This window comes from Mytilus californianus, unplaced genomic scaffold (genome assembly GCF_021869535.1).
Source record: "Mytilus californianus isolate M0D057914Y unplaced genomic scaffold, xbMytCali1.0.p SCAF_2, whole genome shotgun sequence".
NCBI classification, from domain to species: Eukaryota; Metazoa; Mollusca; class Bivalvia; order Mytilida; family Mytilidae; genus Mytilus; species Mytilus californianus.
In genome coordinates this window covers 737,756-757,691 of record NW_026262668.1, presented here as the reverse complement: position 1 = coordinate 757,691, position 19,936 = coordinate 737,756, and positions in this window count along the sequence as shown.

Below are 19,936 nucleotides of genomic sequence, written 5' to 3'. Positions count from 1 at the left end.
TAAAATGAAGGAATTCAGTTTTCAATGTGAGACAATATGTATCTCCTAATTCGCATCCTTGCAACAAGTATAATGATTTTAAGGTCACTTTGAATCTAAATCAATTGTTAGCCGGCTTAAAACGTACGCATAATAGAATCTCAATTCGACCAGCTGACCTTATTTCCCTTCTAGAGATGAGTCTTACAAGGATTCACATGCACTCAAATCATATATATATATCACTGAACTAGTATACATATATAGCTATACGTATGGTATGTAATGGACCATAACATCAGGTCAGGTTCGTCTTTTATGGTTTTGAGATTTATTTTTCAAGAGTTATTCCCCTTAGTTGGTTCTTCAGTTTCCAGATGATCATGAAAATATTGATTGCATATAGTAAGTATCTGAGAACCGACTGTGGAGGAAATTGTATGCTCGATCATTATCACTGAACTAGTATACATATTTGTTTAGGGGCCAGCTGAAGGACGTCTCCGGGTGCGGGAGTTTCTTGCTGCATTGAAGACCCATTGGTGGCCTTCGGCTGTTGTCTACTCTATGGTCGGGTTGTTGTCTCTTTGACACATTCCCCATTTCCATTCTCAATTTTATCGTTATTTACAATTACAACCAAAAGTTGCATTTGCAAAACAAGATATGATATGATTGCCAATGAGACAACTCTCCACAAGAGACCAAATGACACAGAAATTAACAACTATAAATATAACACTGGATATTTAAACATCGGGCTAAAGATAAAAAAATCGGGTTAATTTGCACGTGGAAAATATTTTAATATTTTTTATGAAAAATTACATTAAAATTAAATAGGTGTTTCAAAAGATTTCCATCATTTTGATTGGCAGTCAGCAATAACAATGTGTTTTATGTTCCAATATTTTTTAAGATGTACGCGTTTACGCACTACGCGTACTCTCCATATCAATGACTATTAAAATTTAATGCTTCCTTTCTTCTAACGAATATTCAGGTAAATTAGTTACAATTTCGTAGTAACATAACAGCCGTACGATTTCCGATAAAGACTGATTTTTATCTTTAAATGATTCTTGTCATCGATTATCATTAATGGTTAAAAATTTCATTCAGAAAAAAAAATTCATTCAGGAAATATTGTAGATGATTAGACTCTTAATAGTCTTTACACCAATATTGAAATACACCGAGATTTGTTTTGGTAACCGAGTCAGGGTCTCATTCCACGACACGCATTGTATTTCAATATTGTGTTAAAAATTTTTAGCCTTATCGTTTACATTATTTCCTGAATGAATATTTTTTCTGAATGAAATACACTGAGGTTACTTTTGGCAACCGAGTCACTGGCTCTTTCCACAAAAACTTACTACACAAACTGATCGTTTTACTTAAATGTTCATGAGATAACGAGGAATGTTTCTCCTATTTTATTTTTGTAAAATTAGTCAGGTTTTCTAGATTCATTTTTTAACTAGATGTGTCGGAACGACACGAATAGCCCCGTCTCAAAAAGTTGAAAAATCTGCAATTTCAACAACACATGTGGACACAAACATGCATGGATAGTATCCAGCTCTCCAGACCAATACTAGTTTGATGAAAAATTTCCTTGATCAATGAGTAGATAAATTTCAAATTATAAGCAAACATCAAGTGGATCGATGTACTGCAGATCTAACAAGATGTGTTAAAACGACATGAAAATCAGCATAGCGGAAGAAAACATAAACTTGATCTGTAACTCGGAAGGCGTAAAGAAAAAAAGTCCACAACCATTTCAAAGTCCAAAACCCGTAATTTCGGCAAAAATCAGCAGAGCGGAACGAAACTTAAACTCGATCTGTAACACATCATGGTTAACTCACATACCAAAAATCAGCCCATTATCTGTAGGCGTAGAGAAAAAATATCCGTATAAGATCTGTAACTCATCATGGTTAACTCACATACCAAAAATCAGCCCAATATCTGAAGGGGTTTTGAAAAAAAAAATGCGTTTAATGGTTTGTTGCGGAATGACGGAATGACGGACAAGGGTAAAACAATATAGCCCCGACAACTTTGTTGCGAGGCCATAAAAGTATTAAAGTGGCATAACCTGTGAATTTCGGAATAAATATTTTAAAATTACATAATGTATTAAATATTGGCATATCTTTGAAATGAAATGAAATATGCGTTAAAGTGGAAATAATATCGTGATTTTCGTCAAATTTCGTTAATACTCGTAATGTTTCTCGTCAGTAGTATTATTTACTTCCAAACAATAATTCGAACGATCGCTTACATGAATATGCACGCCACATTTGACTTGGCCTTACTCGAAAGGGTCGATACTCACGTCTATCAAATAGATAATTGAAACGGGGAATGTGTAAAAGAGACCCAATCCACACCAAAGAGCAGAAAACAGCAACCCAAAGCCCACAATGAGTCTTCAACGCAGCGAGAAAATCCCGCCTCAGCTGGCCCCTAAACAATTGTGTATACAAATTCAGCAAAATGGACGCCACACTAAGCTCCGAAACATACAAAATTAAACAAGATTTAAAAAAACACACAAGACGAACAAAGGCCAGAGGTTCATGACTTAAAACAGACGCAAAAATGCAGCAGAGTTACACATATTTTTTGAGATCTTAACACTCCCCTTTGTATTTATATAACCTCTAGCCAATGTGGAATAAACAAACAAACAGCAAAACGCACAGTAAATCTCAGTTTGCGGATGTCTCGTTGGTAAACCTGATCTCATTTTTAAAATACTTAAATGAATTTTTATTACGTGTTACCCCAAAAAGCGAGTCTCCATGGAAAGGAGTGTCATCCTACATTGATACATTAAACTGACCAGTGCCAATCACCTATTGACTTAATATCTAAACACCCCATGCCTCGGGAAAGCATTTTAAATATTTTAATTTCAAATGAACAGGCATCAACCTCACCGAATTCCGTACTCCATATAACTTCGCTGCCATGACGCGTAACAAAGTGAAATAACATTAGGTCTGGTTTGACTTATACGGAAGCGTATTAGGGCCATCCTTTTTTTCAAATTGTCGACTTTAATCTTGGAATTGTCAACTTTAATCTTTGAATTATCAACTTTAATCTTGGAATTTCCAACTTTAATCATGGATCAATTTTAATCTTGGAATTATCAATTTAAAACCTGGAATTATCAACTTTAATCTTGGAATTATCAACTTTAATCTTGAAATTTCAAACTTTAATCTTGAAATTATGAACTTTAATCTTGGAATTATCAACTTTAAACTTAGAATTTCAAACTTTAATCTTGGAATTATCAACTTTAATCTTGAAATTTCCAACTTTATTCTTGGATTTATCAACTTTAATCTTTGAATTATCAACATTAAACTTGAAAATTCCAACTTAAATCATGTAATTATCAACTTTATCTTGGAAATGACTGATATTTATTTAACTTCTAGCCTATAGTCTAATGTGTTTCTCCGTACACGTAATCTACTTTTAATTATTTTCGCGTCTAAAATTTTTGTAAAATATTAAAGAAAAATAGTCGTGAATCTAAAGTCTTGTATATCTTCACGAAGCCTTATATCCATGAAAAGGGGGAGAGGGGCTGTAGCTTCCTATTAATGGGTATACGTGGATATGCCAAAATATTGGTCATAATTTTGCGAGATTATATATATATATATATATATATATATATATAAGTGCCTATAAATAGCAGCACATGACATACAAATCTATGGGAGTGTGGATTAATCAGCACAGAGATTAATTTAATTACACAAATAAAATTATAGATTGCCTAACAATGTAATTTTAACACACTATTTAGTATGTAAATATAAGAATGTTTAAAATATTTACAAAATGATGAAAATAAACGCAATATTTCGCTAGACTAACTAGCTTTATCAAGCGTGCATCTATCCAGGTGGAATCGGAAGTAGATGATAAGAAACTTTTGCAGCTCAATGTATATGTTGCACTTGAATTTAGCTGCCTTGAAAATAATACATAATCTGGATGAAGTTCAAGATTTTTACAAAATTGAGCCACAATTCACGATGTTACAATTCAGAGATTCACTCGATTACAGAAATTAGGAAAACATGACGGACGGAAGATTTAAGTTGGAATTTCCAAGTTTAATGTTGATAATTCTAAGATTAATGTTGATAATTCCAAGATTAAAGTTGGAAATTACAGATTAAAGTTGGAAATTCCAAGATTAAAGTTGGAAATTCCATGATTAAAGTTGATAATTCCACGATTAAAGTTGATAATTCCAATATTAATGTTTGATAATTCCAAGATTAAAGTTGGAAATTCCAAGATTAAAGTTGATAATTCCAAGATTAATGTTGATAATTCCAAGATTAAAGTTGATAATTCCAAGATTAATGTTAATAAATCCAAGATTAAAGTGATAATTCCAAGATTAAAGTTGGAAATTCCAAGATTAAAGTCGACAATTTGAAAAAAAAATAATAAACGATGGCCCTAATACGCTTCCGTAGATTTACTTTTATACAGTCTAAATGTTTTATTTTTTTAAATAAAATTGATTTAGGTTTTAAGGCTTACGACCTAAAGTAAACTCTATATAGATATAAGAAGATGTGGTATGAGTGCCAATGAGAAATTATATTTTGATTAAAAAAAATATTTTGAACTATTGACTGAAAAAATATTTTTGAACTATTGACCGGTCGTAATTTTATTCAAAAACAATAATAGACTATGAATCTAGGATGAAAATTTTTGTTGTTGTAATCTCTGTCCTGCCTTTTTATTTTTCACTCTATTCGGTCCTGCCTTTTTTTTAATTAGTTTATCCTGACTTTTTTTACATAAATTGTCATGCTGCCTTTTTTTTTGCAAAGTTGCTCATCCTGCTTTTTTTTTACTCAAAACTCCTGTCCTGTCTTTTTTTTCAATTTCATCCTAGCCCCCCCCCCCCCCCCCCCCATAAAATTCAAATGGTAGCTCCCTAATGGTCGTTAATTGAGCTTACCATGTCGCGTTAGCGGAACCAGTAAAAGGATATTTGTGATCATCAAATAAAAAAAATCTGAAAACAATACTGAATGATGCATTTTTAATTTAAGTCACACGACGCCTGCGTTTGTACATAATTTCCTCCAATAAATTGGGGAATAGCTACCCTGAATTCATATCCTGCAAAAATAAATGTTACAAACAATTAATGTTCATGTATTATAATTGTCATGCGTTACAATTCTCTATAAAATTCGATAACAACACTTTGTTTGATATTTATAGTAAAGAATTTCATTCAGAAAATATTCTAATCCAGATGATAAGACTTTATTAACCTTTAAAACAATAATGATATAACAGGGTCAGGTTTTGGAAACCGCTTCAACTTTTTTGAGTTAATCACTACTAAAAATACTTGTAGTCGACCTCTTCCGGAATTCGAATGTAAGAACTATTTTAAGAATTTTGTCATATACATATAATACTATTAAGCAACCAGTTTATGAATTTTAAAATTTGATGGAAACCTTTAAATGACATTGCATATCGATTTTTAAATAAGCACTGTATAGTTTTTTGTTGTTGTTAATTTATCGGCATAAAACTAAAATAAAGCAAATGATAATGCTATGTTGCACGAATTATTCGGCAAATAAAATTCTTATAATTGATATTCAGCACTGCTATCATTAGGGAATTCTTATTTAGTACTTTCGGAACAAATATTATTTCTAGTTTATCCTGAATATTGACGATCATAAAGACGCTTGATGAACTTTAATAGAGCAGGGATACAGGCGATCCCCTTTATCTAGTAAATGACGTCACAAAGGCGCACAAAATTGACAAACTGTTCCGGTGAAGGACATAACTTGAAAGTGGTCTAATAGATCTTCATAGTTTCTCATGAAAATATCAATATGAAATAAGGAGATGTGGTATGATTGCAACTGAGACAGATATAAAAAAATATTGAGATGTGGTATGATTGCTATGGAGACAGATATGTAAAAAATAAGAAGATAAGGTATGACTTCAACCGAGACAGCTATACATATGCAAATACGGAGATATGGTATGATTGACATGAGACAGCGATCCATATGCTCATGAAATGTAAAACGGAAGTACATATACACTGACTAAGTTTTCAATATAAAAACACAAGTGAACTTTCCTATCCCCCCCCCCCCCCCCCCCCCCCCCCCCCCCCCCCGTTAATATCGTCCGCTATACTTCATTAGATTTTATACAGGAACGTGTTGGAAAATGCAGAAAAACTCAGAAAACAGTTTTCTTGTGAAATGTTCAAAGTTAATATGTGAGCTGACATATTTTAGTTGTATCTTAAAATCTTATACTTGTTTGCTTTTTACGTATAGATATTACCATATCTTCAGCTAGTTAGAAACACATCGTCTTTTTATTAAAAATCTGCAAATTGAATAAAACTTCCACAAAATATCTATATATTTCGATAAAATAAAGTAAAATATTGGACTATTTTATGATATTTCTGTATCTCTGCACCTAAGTAACATTAGGCAATGTTGCCTTTGTTTTGTTTTTTTTAAATTGTATCGAATGTTTTATATTTTTTACTCTCCATACTTAGTGCCTCGTTATTGGTATGTTGTAGAACGTTGATTTTGTCGATCAATTTGCAGGTCATAAAACTATGTAATATTGCCCAAACTTAGATCGTTGCTACGTACCATTAGATAAAATTGTTTTTGTATTTTGTTGTGAGCCATTGTTTTTTAAGACTGAAGTATATTTTTTACCTTCCAATCTTTTTGGGTATTAGATGAAGGTGACTGCAGAAAAACATATTTTGTGTAAGAAAATTAGATCATACGCGTTAGCTACCACTGCGTTGGCACTACTACTTGTGGACAATCTCAGAAATAGTGTGCCATGTACCCGATAGTTAATTTTTTCGGTATTGTAATGGTTTAAAGGAACATTTTATCTACAAAGAGATAGGACCAGTTTCTCACGAACATATTGCTCACCTATAAGGCCATAGAAACGTCTGTGAGACAATACATTTGTGGAGGTATGATTCTAAAGTTACGTCAAATTTAACAATAATTCTTTTAGATTTTAACAACATTTTGTCGCATTAATTAACATGAAAAAATCAAATAATAAGTATCAGATACACTTTGAGGGCGTTAACCCGAGTGGGTGTATCTGATTTACACTAATACATTATTGTTAATGCAGAATGATAATTTTCAATAATTTAGGAAACCCCGTTTCAGCGATTTGACCATATGTTATTGAAAATCATGATAAATACAGGGTATCCAATTTCATTTAACGACATCTTGGTGTTAATACCTATACAGATGACCCAGATTTTTTATTTTTTATAGATTTTTTGTCAAATTGAACACTTAAACAAGAAAAAACTAAAGTCATTTTTAATCTAGCTGTCTTTCAGATGCAAATCAAATCATTTAGGTTAGAATGTCATTTGTTTTGCAAAATCTGCAAATTTTGCTATTTTGTTTGAAAATTGATCTGAACAGCAATCAATTGGGCTAACTAACATTACCTTTTTAATCGGTATATGTGTCATTGTTACAAAATCGTGTTACTTTATTTATTAAGAATCTGTAATATCCAATTTCCGGATTATGACTGATGTAAACTGATCATTACTTATATAGGGATTTGATTTGCAATATGAAATCCATTGGTAACTTCGTGATTCTATCTATTGTTCTCTTCATCAGTGTTTATCTGAATTGAAAATCTAATAAATTAAGGGATTGACAGTTAATACTTATACCAAACCTGCGTCATTGCTATGATTTCTATCAATCGGACAAATTTAACAATAATGGATAAGCTATCATTAATGATATTGTATATCCACTTACAATTGCATAAAATATGTCAATATTTTCACTAAATATTTGAAATTTTAATTACGGTCCTACGGGTTTATTTCTTTTGACATTAAAGGTATTTGCGTGGGAAACAAATGACTGACCGCAATGACGTAGATAATTCAGAGTCGTGAACTTCCGTATCCTGAACTAGGCCTTGAACATGATACACCAATTAAACAAGTTAATTGTTATTAATCAAAACAAGCGAAATTATTAGATAAAAACACAAATGGATAAAAATATTCATACAATGCGTATAATAATAATAATAATAATAATAATAATAATAATAATAATAATAATAATAATAATAATAATAATAATAATAATAATAATAATAATAAAATTGATAATAATAAAATAGATATGATTACGAATTGATGTTGATTGTAACCTTTCAATGCTCGCACATCCTTCCATTTACACAATTAAACATTCACATCTTTCCATTTGAACAATTAATTAATAAAAGCAGAGACATATATATACACATATCTCTGATAAAAGTATTAAAAGAAGACAACAGAAAGCGTAGGCAGAGTCGAATAAAACAATTAAAAGTCATGCCGTAAGTAAAATCGGTGGGTAAAATAATAATGCAAGTTTAATCATTTTTGGTTTATAAGGTCAACAAAAAAATAAGTAAGAAATGATAAACGCGTAAGGGTTGCACAATATTTATCTCATTGTTTATCAATTCTATGCTAGACACATTCATTGTATAATTGTACAAATGACGTAAGATCTTTGAAAAATGTTCTTTATCAATACTAACATTGATTTTGATTTTATTAAATAAAAATATAACTAATGTGCAATGCTATACAGTTATTAACAGGTCAGGCGGAAACCCAGTTGAAAATAAATAAAAGAAGTGGAACTCTTTGTCAGAGAAGGTAAAAAAGGCCAAGTTGGTAAATTTGAATTGTTTACATCTGTTTCTATGGGCTTTAACAATTTAATGAATGTGCCTTATTTAGGATTTTATGCGTCTTATGTATGTGTTTTTACTTAAGTTATGGTATGGAGCTTCGAGATATTTGTAAACTGTTAAATTATAGACAAATTTTCACAAAACAATCGATTGTGGTAGGTGCCGCGAAATACATGTGGATCTTTTTTGTGCATAATCATAAATTCCGCCGAAAAAAATCCAAATAGATTGTGATCTCTTTAAAGCATTAATTTGCATCTCTGCCCCCGGCTACAGTTTTTTTTAAATTCCCAAAATGGGCAATAATTTCATCGAAAAGAGAAAGTCGAGTACACCTTTTTATGTTCAAGTTTTTGAGTTGACTATTCTGTCTTGAAAACGTATAAAAGAAAAATGTTTGATACACCATCTCGCTTCAGATTCTATTATTTTTTTTTATATATTCAGGCTCTAGGTTGATATAATAACATAATTTTCAGTAATAAAAAATGAAATATATGGGTCAAGTGTGAGTCATAACAACAGAGTAGGTGTGTTCGAATAACAAACTTTTACTAAAAGTAAGACAGACTTTTTCAGGTGGATCTTTAAAATGCATATCTTCAAAAAAAACTTCAATTTTTGCATGTGTTATCTAGGGTAATTAGTCTTCCTGAACCTCTGAAAAATTTGTAGTCTGCCCTTCCACGAAATATTTAATTAGAATTGTTTTTAAATATTTTGGAACTTTCGAAAATCCCCCCTGACAACCGATCAGACAATAGTTTCAAGTTGACCAAATGATAATCGATAGCTAGTAGATACATTGTCTTTTAAAATACAACTGGCATATACGGATCGTAATGATGCTATGTGGATAAACTTATCGGTTTTCAAGAGATCTCAAGAGCTAAATTTACAGCGCGTCATCACTACAATGGTTTCCATTTAACGATTATAAAAAATTGGTGGCGTAATGGGGAGATAATTTTGACTGACTGAGGTATCGTCCTACATCCTGTTGATGCTTATATTTTGACATTGCCCAAGGTTATGTTTTTCTCCGGCTATTTGTAAAGTATTCATACTAAATCCGTTGGATGTGTACTGATTGATATTTTAGTCTTAGAAAAACATTTATAAGTTTAAATTTAGCTTTTAACTTGCTTTCAGTAATTGCGATTACTTCGATACTTTGTCTTTTGTCTTTTAGTTGTTTTTTTTCGGGATTTTGCTCGTGTTTCGCGTTTCAAATCATTTCCAACTGATTTTAGAAGTTTGTTCTTATGTTGTGCTGTAACACCACTGTCCACGGCGAGGGGCATGAATTAAGCAGCAACATACCTAAGGTCACCTTTTAACCACGCTGTTTGTCTGTCTCAAGTCAGGTGCCTGTAAATCAGTGGTTGTCATTGGTTGCCATTTGCCATATTTGTCTTTCGTGTATTGTTTTTAGCATATATGTCTTGTTTTTTTCTCTATTCAATTGTTTCATATTTTGACATGTCGGGGCCATTTTATATTTAACTATTCAATATGGATATTTTGCTCATTGTTGAAGGCCGTACATTGCCCTATAATTCTTTATGTCCTCGTTATTTATTCTCTGTTTGACTGTTGTCTCATTGGCAATCATTTTCATTTTTCATGTGCAGATTTCCATAGTACAAAGTCTCTTTCCTGTTAGTTCTATCTGGCTGAACACAGTATTAACTGGTTTCCAAGCAAAATTTCAAGAACTATGATATGAATTTTAATGTGGCCTATTCATATAAAATTGAGAATGGAAACGGGGAATGTGTCAAAGAGACAACAACCTGACCAAAGTGCAGAAAACAGCCCAGGGCCACCAACGGGTTTTCAACACAGCGAGAAAATCCCGCAAACGGAGGCGGGCTTCAGCTGGTCCCTAAACAAAAACGTGTACTAGTTCAGTGAAAATGGACGTCACACTAAACTCCAAAACGTATAGATGAACTAAAATTAAAAAAACATACAAGACTAACAAAGGCCAGAGGCTCCTGACTTGGGGCAGGCGTAAAAATGCGGTGGGGTTAAACTTATTTTGTGAGATCTCAAACCCCCCTATACCTCTAGCCAATGTAGAATAAACAAACACACAGTAAAACTCAGTTCAAAAGAAGTCTAAGTCCGATGTCAGAATAGGTAACAAAAGAAACTAGCAAAATGACAATGATACATAAATGAACAAAGGACTACTAACAATTACTGATATGCCAGCTCCAGACCTCAATTAAACTGATTGAAAGATTATGTCTTCATCATATGAAAATCAAGCACAATCCCTCCCGTTAGGGGATTAGTATCATATCATCATAAAATATATGAGAACATAACCCGTATCATGTCAAAAACTGGTTTTAGAATAAGTGTGTTTATTTTCGATGCAAAGACCCTATGAGTGAATCAATAATAATACCAAAATATGCCATCTTTAATGACCTGACAACAGTATCGTAACTATGGTTTGGTTAGCTTTTGAAGTGAATGCCGACATTTTTGTGCTTTGTATTGAATATTACCATAAAAGATTGGATGTGAAAAACCTGAACGTATAAGATGTCTGTATGTTGATTTATATTTACGAATGATGTCCTTGTACCGATGATAAATTAAGTAAATGTTTTGACTAGTTTGTGATATCGAAAACCCTGGTATAATGATTTTTCAGTAATACAGAGATTTCTGTCGTTAAAATCAAATTCGTTGTTACATACACGAGTGAATCGAACACGTAGAGATATATAAACACCATAAGATGGTGCCATCTAAAAATGGATAATTAACAATAGGAAATGAAAAATCATCTCTTTTATCGTAAATTTTGGTATTAAGCTTCTCGTTAAAGATATAGATATCAAGATCCAGGAAAGGGCAGTGTTCATTGTTAGTTCATCAGGATAAATCTATGTAGTGTACATACTGAAGTCGTCATTATTGAGAGCCAATATATCATTCAAATATCTAAAAGTGTTATTCAGTCTTTATATATATGTTGTTTGGATGGGTCTTTGCTGATTTGAGTCATAAATTGTAACTCATAACAATGCAGAAACAGGTCTGCAATAAGTGGTGCACAGTTAGTCCCCTTTGGAATTAATATTCCGATAACTTGACGATATACAAAATCTCCATAGCGAACAAAAATGTTATCTTGTAAAATATCATATGCATACATTTAAAGTAAAAAACATTCTAATTTTACAAACGAAACATGATTTCATTAAATATTTTAAACGCTAATGTCGTACATTGAATAAAATGTGTCAAATATAGTCCAAACTGACAAACAAAAAAAGACTTGCATTGTGCTGTTACACCACTATCCCGGGTAGGGAGAGGGTTGAACGCGCACAAATATGTTAAACCCCGACAAAATTGTATGTGCCTGTTCCATGCCGCTGGTTTTTTCTTTTGATTTGTGTCACATTTTGTCATGTCAGGGCCTTTTATAAATGCATATACGGTATGGGGTTTGCTCTTTATTGACGGCCGTATGGTATATATAATAGTTAATTACATCTAGGACATTGAACTCTGGTAGAAAGTTGTCTCATTGGCAATAATATTACACCTCCTTATTTCAAGACTTGTGGAAATTTATACACCAGCGTACTTAAATGACGTAAAAAAAATGCGTAAATTTCTATATTCCAACCACTTAATGTAACGGACAGGCAAGGCCTATTGGTATTACATTTTCACGGACCTGCTGTTCCGGCCTTATGATATTACGTTTTCACGGACCTGCTGTTCAGGCCTAATGATATTACGTTTTCACGGACCTGCTGTTCATGCCTAATGGTATTACCTTTTTACGGACCTGCTGTTCGGCTACAGATAGATTTTTCTATTGTTAAAAAAAGTTTTACATCGGTTTTCACCTTTTTTTAGCGTTATTCAATATGATCAGTATTCCATTCAATGAGTTTACCTAGTATTCAACCGTTCCTTTTTCTAGATAACCTAGACAGTTAATGTGTTAGCTTTTTATTTTCGTCCATTATATTCACTGAATTAAAGCCTTGTAGAATATAGTTGAAAATTGTACCTGAATCATTTTTATATTCCGTCAAGAATTTGTATAGTAAGAACTTACTATACAAATCCTTGGTTCCGTAAACATGTTTATACTGTATTATACTTGTTATTAGCTATCAGGGATTCTTTTTCATACTAGTCAGGCACGTTTTCATTACCCGTTAATTTCCCGTCTAAACCGTTTTATACCCCGTTCATGAGTATATAAACCTTGCATCCGTCTGCCGGATGATCTTCCTCTTATCCGATACTTACATATACACTGTAAGATTTTCGTTCAGTGTACAGTCATCATATTTTTCATTCGCTGCATTTCTCAATTTTTTCAGTACACATAGATGTTGACATTTCTAAATTATCTGAATAGTTGAACCTTTCTTCTCATATTAGGTCTTGTTATGCTTGACTAAGAACATTATCTAAAATGTGATTACACAAATTTAGTTTCTAGTCAGAAAAAAATATAAATAGCTGGTTTATTTATTCAGACTAGCTTGCATTTGTCAATTTGCTCCTTAAGATTAAAACAGAATAAAGTTGCATGTATTTCACCCAATCACCCTTTTCTATCCAGTCTTAAAGTTATGGGATATTGTTACGTATTCTTTTTTCTGTAGTTTAATTTCCAGATATATTTTTGAGATAAGACACAGTAAGAAGTTAATGATTAAAGATTTAACTTTTTAAATACTCTCAATCGAGTAGTTGAAGTCTATCTTCCTCTGCCATCTCCAGAAAGTAGTATTAACTTGAATGTATATAAACAGAATTCGCGAACAGTGGCGGTCCGAAGTTTTTGACCACCACATTTTGCAAAGGACCGACACAATTTTTGCAAAATAAATAATAGCATGGACCAGCAGATTTCCTTCAAGGATCACCAGGGGAAAGGATTTCGAGAACTCTATGATTAAGTTATCTTAAAATACTGTTTATTCAAATGTAGTATTTATTAGTGAATAAAGTTATAACGGTGACCTATAGTTGGTAATATATAGGTAATTTGGTCTCTGTTGGATAGTTGTCTAATTGCCTATCATTCCACATCTCCTTGTTTTATATAAAACAAAGATATAATATATTTATCAGATAAATGGTCGAACACTGTTGCAATGTTGGGTACTAAATTCATAGAATAATAAAAGAGCACCTTTCCAGTGACTTCCGCGTTTCTCATATTTTATCTGTCCAAGGGCAATCACTAAAAAGAATTGTCTGAAATATTTTAAACTTTTTTATATATATCTAACAGAAATGAAGCATGAGATCGCTAACAATGTTTTTTGCATATCATTAATATACGCCCGTTTACGGAACGTATTATGGCATACCGTTGTTCGTCCGTCCTTCCGTCCATCCGTTGTCAACATGTCGGACAATAACTCAAAAACGCTTTAACAAATTTTCATGAAACTTTGGTGAATTGTTTATATCTATTGACGTAAGCTCCCTTTCGATTTTTATAAATTTTAGATTTTACGTTTCTGAGTCAATGGATTTTATTCATAAAATGGGGGATTCTCCAGTTTTCGGACAATTACTCAAAAATATTTTGAGCAGTTTTCATGAAACTTTGGTGACTGGTTAATATCTATTAAAAAAGCTCCCTTTAGTTTTTTTTATATAAATTTCTGATGACATTAAGGAGCTATGGAACTTTAATCGTTGATAAAGCGACGGGCGTATCATGCGCCCATGGCACAGCTTTTTATTATTTCCGACGGAGAATAACTCCTGTAAAATAATTTGGTATGCACTTTTCAAAGACCTTGCTGGTATCAGCATTTAATTTAAATTTCATACAAAAATCGAAAAGAAATGTAGGTGTGAGAGTGCTTGCAATTAATGCAATATACAATATGAATTACTTTCAAAGAGACGTAACTCCAGTAAAAATAATTAATCAGCGCTAATTTTCGAACTTACTCGGACATTGCTGATATTTATTTACCTTTGTCATAAATTTAATAACAATCCCACAAGAAATGGAGGCTTTAGAGCGCTTACAATGCAATTTTCCATATGGTTTATATTTCCAGGGGGCATTACTCCTTTAAAAATAGTTGTTTGAAAACACATGTTTATATAGGCTACATATGAAACTTTGCAGTTTTTTTTTTAGCTATAGAAAGTGTGCGTAATTTCCCGAGGAGATTGTAAATAACAATACACGAGATAATAGACACCGTTTTGTAAATATTGTTTATTTATTCGTCTGCTGTTGCTATCCTTTATAGTTTCAAATGACACAATAATAAGCAATTCATTCCATTCCCTGGATTCTTAAACTCCCTTTGTATCACCACTCTATTTTAAGAGATTCCTTATATTTTAAATGTTCTGATATTCTTTCAAGAACTGCTACACAACGTACGTATCAAATGTGGATTCTCAAAAGTTCTATAAATGTACTGATAGTTCATTAAGTTCAAACACTTATCTATCTATAACAGTAATCACAAATATTTGATTTCTATAAACCTTATTCTTCAATCCCTTACGATTAAAAAAGGACAGACAAGTCTAACATATTTAACTAAAGGAAAATGACAAAAACAGTGCATTTTTGGATTAATACCAGAGAAGTGAAAATGGATCAAAGATTAAAAGAGCCGGGTTGCGCAGAATGTTTCTGAAACAATAGAAAATGATTTATACTGAACATATGAGTTTGTATATGTGTAAATATAAAATAAAAAAATTGGAATCAACCTTTAAACAACTTCATGATTGAAGATGTTCAGCCTCTAGGTTTGCAAACTTTCTGTGAAGTTCCAATGATCTTCGTTAAAAACAAAATTGTAACCATCTTTTGAAAAATTTCCTGCAAAATGACTACGTGTCCGAGTCTGAAAACTTAAAGGGGAATACCCAAACAACTCCATCATAGCGGGTGCACAGCTTCAAAGTGTGTGGAATCGTTTTGTAAAGTTGCAGGGATCTGAGTAGAACTTGATTACCTTAAGGTAACCACTTTTACCCGCCCGACCAACCGCCCTCACTTCCGCCCGACATTACAGCACTGTAAATATAAGAACAAGAAGATGTGGTATGATTTCCAATGAGACAACTCTCTACCAGAGACCAAATGACATAGAAGTTAACAACTATAGGTCACCGTACGGCCTTCAACAATGAGCAAAACCCATACCGCATAGTCAGCTAAAAATGGCCCCGAAATGACAAATGTAAAACAATTCAATGGCAACCGGAAACGTTAAGACAAGACTGCTTTACAAGATAGCAAAAAAAAATGTTTTGAATGGCAGTCGTGAACACAGAATCTGCAGTGGTGATAGCCGGTTAGAGGATGTGGTTTCATATATTAGATCTATTATATATTCCACTTATTTTGAAATTGGATATACATTTCTTCTTGATATCTGTGTCGCAATCATATATTATTTTATGCATGTTTGGCATTTTATTTTTCGTTGTGGTTTTGTTGACTATAGTTACTGTGATACTCTCCTGACCTTAGATTATCTTGTCTAGACAATTTTTAGGTCTTCACTAAGTTTCACACATACACCTCCAAAGACAATCTACTTTAATTCATTATAGGACTCGGTGGCAAAATTTATCATCATTTATCAATTGTGATATGTCTTATATTTGATAACCTGGTGTAGGTGTCGTATAACAGCATGGTATATGATTATTTCGAGTTCTGATTTTTTTTTAATAAATGCTTTATTTGTTCGAGGAAAATTCACATCAATGTAAGCCCACTTCAACAGTTCAAGCTGTTATTTTCATTTATGTATTACAATAAATGCGTATGCATCAAAGTTCTTAATATTTTATATAAAGGTCACCACTTATTTGAAATGAACCATTTTGCAAAAAAATAATTCCAAAAACAAAACAGTACATACTTATCAGTTTTATCAAATGAAACTATCATTGAAAAATATACGAACTTTCAAGTCAGCACCAAAGTACTGAGATACTTGGTTTGTGATGCACCCGGGCAGCATAGGTGTTGACCCAGTGGTAGAAATAACAGTGAATGGTTTAACTGGTACAAAAATGTCTCTTCAGTGATGCTCAATGCAAAACAAAATCTGATACCTACGATGAAGAGTTTATAAAGCCAAAAAGTTACTAATGTCTAGAAATATAATTTTTTTTTATCGTTATTAACTTTACCTGGCTGTACGTTATGAATTTGATTTCCACTCAGTAATTTTTAAAATATTGCTAGGGTAGACTTACACCAAGGTTTATTTAAGGAATGACTGTAATATTTTTTCTGTCTATGAAGAAATAACATCAAAAATGTGGTGCACACTGAATAACCCGCGTAGCGCGTTATTTTAAAGTGTGCACCACATTTTTTAGGTTATTTCGAATAGACAGAAAAAATATTACAGTCATTTCTTATAATTTAATTCTAAATTCCATTTTAAACCGGAGTAAACCATGAAAAAACGTTGATGACGTCTCGGTCACATGACAAAATTATGTCTATGAGCTGATAGGTTGGTTCCCTCCGTAAAATATTCAGTATGCCTTCGGAATATACAAGTATTGTCAAGATTTTCAATAACGGCCGGGTACCAGTCTAATGAGCTGATAAACAAAACAACGTCAGCCAATCAGAAGACACGTTACATCCAAAATTAAATTATTTCAAATTGACGTCTTTCACATTTTTCATTCTTATACATTCTTGAATTATGCCCACGAAAATTTAGAAACTTTTAATGTATTAAGTACTTGCCAAATAAATAAAGTATTATTTCAAAGATGCAACTTGGAACTGAGGAATGTCAACTTTGAATTGAGAATCATCAATGTCAAGTTGGAATTGAAAAATGTCAAGTCGGAAGTGAGAAATGTTGAAAAATGTCAAGACAGAAGTGAGAAATGTCAAGCAGAAACTGAGAAACGTCAATTCGGAACAGAGAAATATCAACATAGAATAGAGATGCCACCTACCGATAGGGGAAAGGAACGGGAGATAATTAACCTGTTCAGGTTCCTGGTGTTTGTATGATTTTCGCTAGGTCGTACACCAGGTCAGTTTAAGAAGGCAAAATGTATAGGGAGAGCACATAAACGGTTAATAAGTTGCATATTAGGATATTGTTGGTGCACAATGTTGAGAAGATCATTTAAGTAACATTGAAAAGAGGTGTGTCATTACTCATTAGTCTACGTATTGGTACGTAAGAAAGAGATATTTTTTTTTATTGTTACTGAACGAAGCCTAAAGATTCATGAACCATCCAACAGCAGAAAGTTTAACCTTTGTTCGGACCGAATCGATAAGTATTTAATTGTTCAAAATCGGAAAATTTATTACCCTTTTAGGCTTGCTCGTGTTGTGTTTGAGCAAATTAAGTTATTATCAAAACTGGAAAATAAACTATTTATTTTTTCCATAAACAACTATTGTAAGTAAAATACATTAAAATGTATTGTAAAATGTTGGTTGCAACTCAAAAAGGAAGCACTTTTATGGAAATAATTAAATGAGCGTACATGAAATGAATTCACGATATGTCAATTTAGAGCGGTAACAGTTAATTCCCTTTGCATATTACAGATTTGCTCTTTACGTTTCCGGGATCTGGATTGAAAACAGTAAGAGAAGTTGATAAAACAAATTATGTATCCACTTTTTCCATTTCCGCTCATCCGCCCGACATCACCATACTGTAAGCTAACCAGGATATACAAAAAAAAACGATGATCACGACGGGTGCCACATGTGGAGGAGGATCAGCTTACCCTTCCGGTGCACCTGAGATTACCCCAAGTTTTTGGTGGGGTTCGTGTTGCCCAGTCTTTAGTTTTCTATACTGTGTTTTGTGTACTATTGTTTGTCTGTTTGTCTTTTTTCTTTTTTAGCCATGGCGTTGTCAGTTTATTTTCGACTTATGAGTTTGAATATCCCTCTGGTATCTTTCGCCTCTCTTTTCTAATGCTCTAAAATTCAGCTTTTACTATGCAAATAGTATACTATTTCCAAATTATGATCAGCTGAAGTGTAAAGACATTTTAACCCTTATTAACGTCTATCAGTACTGCAGATGTAATATACAACGCCGATCAAAATCTCTTGTACACTCTTGCAAAATCCATTGTATTTCAATGTCAATCAGAACGGCAAAAAATATTCTGCTTTTACTCGATAGAAAAAGAACATTAGTCATAGCCAGTAATAGGGTGTGAATTTATATCTCATATACACACTATTCTAGAAGTTAGAGATACAAATGACACAACCAAGTCTGCTTGATACCTGTGTCGCAATCTTATGTTATTCTAAGCACGTTTGACATTGTATTTTTCATTGTGGTATAGTGACTTCGATACACTCTTAACTGCCCTTAGAATATCTGGTCTTGTGTTTTAGAAAATGTAGGTTCTACTTAGTGTTAAATATGCACTAAAAGGAAAAAATAAACTACTTAAATTCAAAAATAACAATTCCGGAAAGACGTATGATTCCTCATCTGGTTTAGGTATTATGTAGGTGTCATATGGCAGCATGATATTTTTATTTCGAGTTTAGAATAAAATGATAAATTTTATATTAGCTCAAAGAAAATGCAAATCAAAGTAAGCCTACATCATGCTGATATTTTATTCATATATTACATAAACAGATAACCATTATAAAGTTCAGCATTAAATTGAAATGTATTATATTCATGCAAAAAACAACATTACGTTATGTCATGTATGTATATATAAATAAATGGATACAAATATATGAGCTGCGTCGAATAGAAATCGGCCTTATGCAAATGCATATCAATACATCTGTTAACCTATTTCGGGTTGAAAAAATCTCTATAGAAAGCTGTTACTGTTTGAAAATTGAACTGTTATAAGAAAACCTGATCTTCAAAACAGACCAAAATTTATCTTCTATTTCGTATGTGAATGTCCCAAAATCAGTCAAAGTCTTAAACATGTACATGTCCTTTATATGTTTTGAAGTTTAGTGTGACGTCCATTTTCATTGAACCAGTACATAATTTTATTTAGGGGCCAGCTGAGGACCACCTCCGGGTGCGGGATTTCCTCGCTGCGTTGAAGACCCATT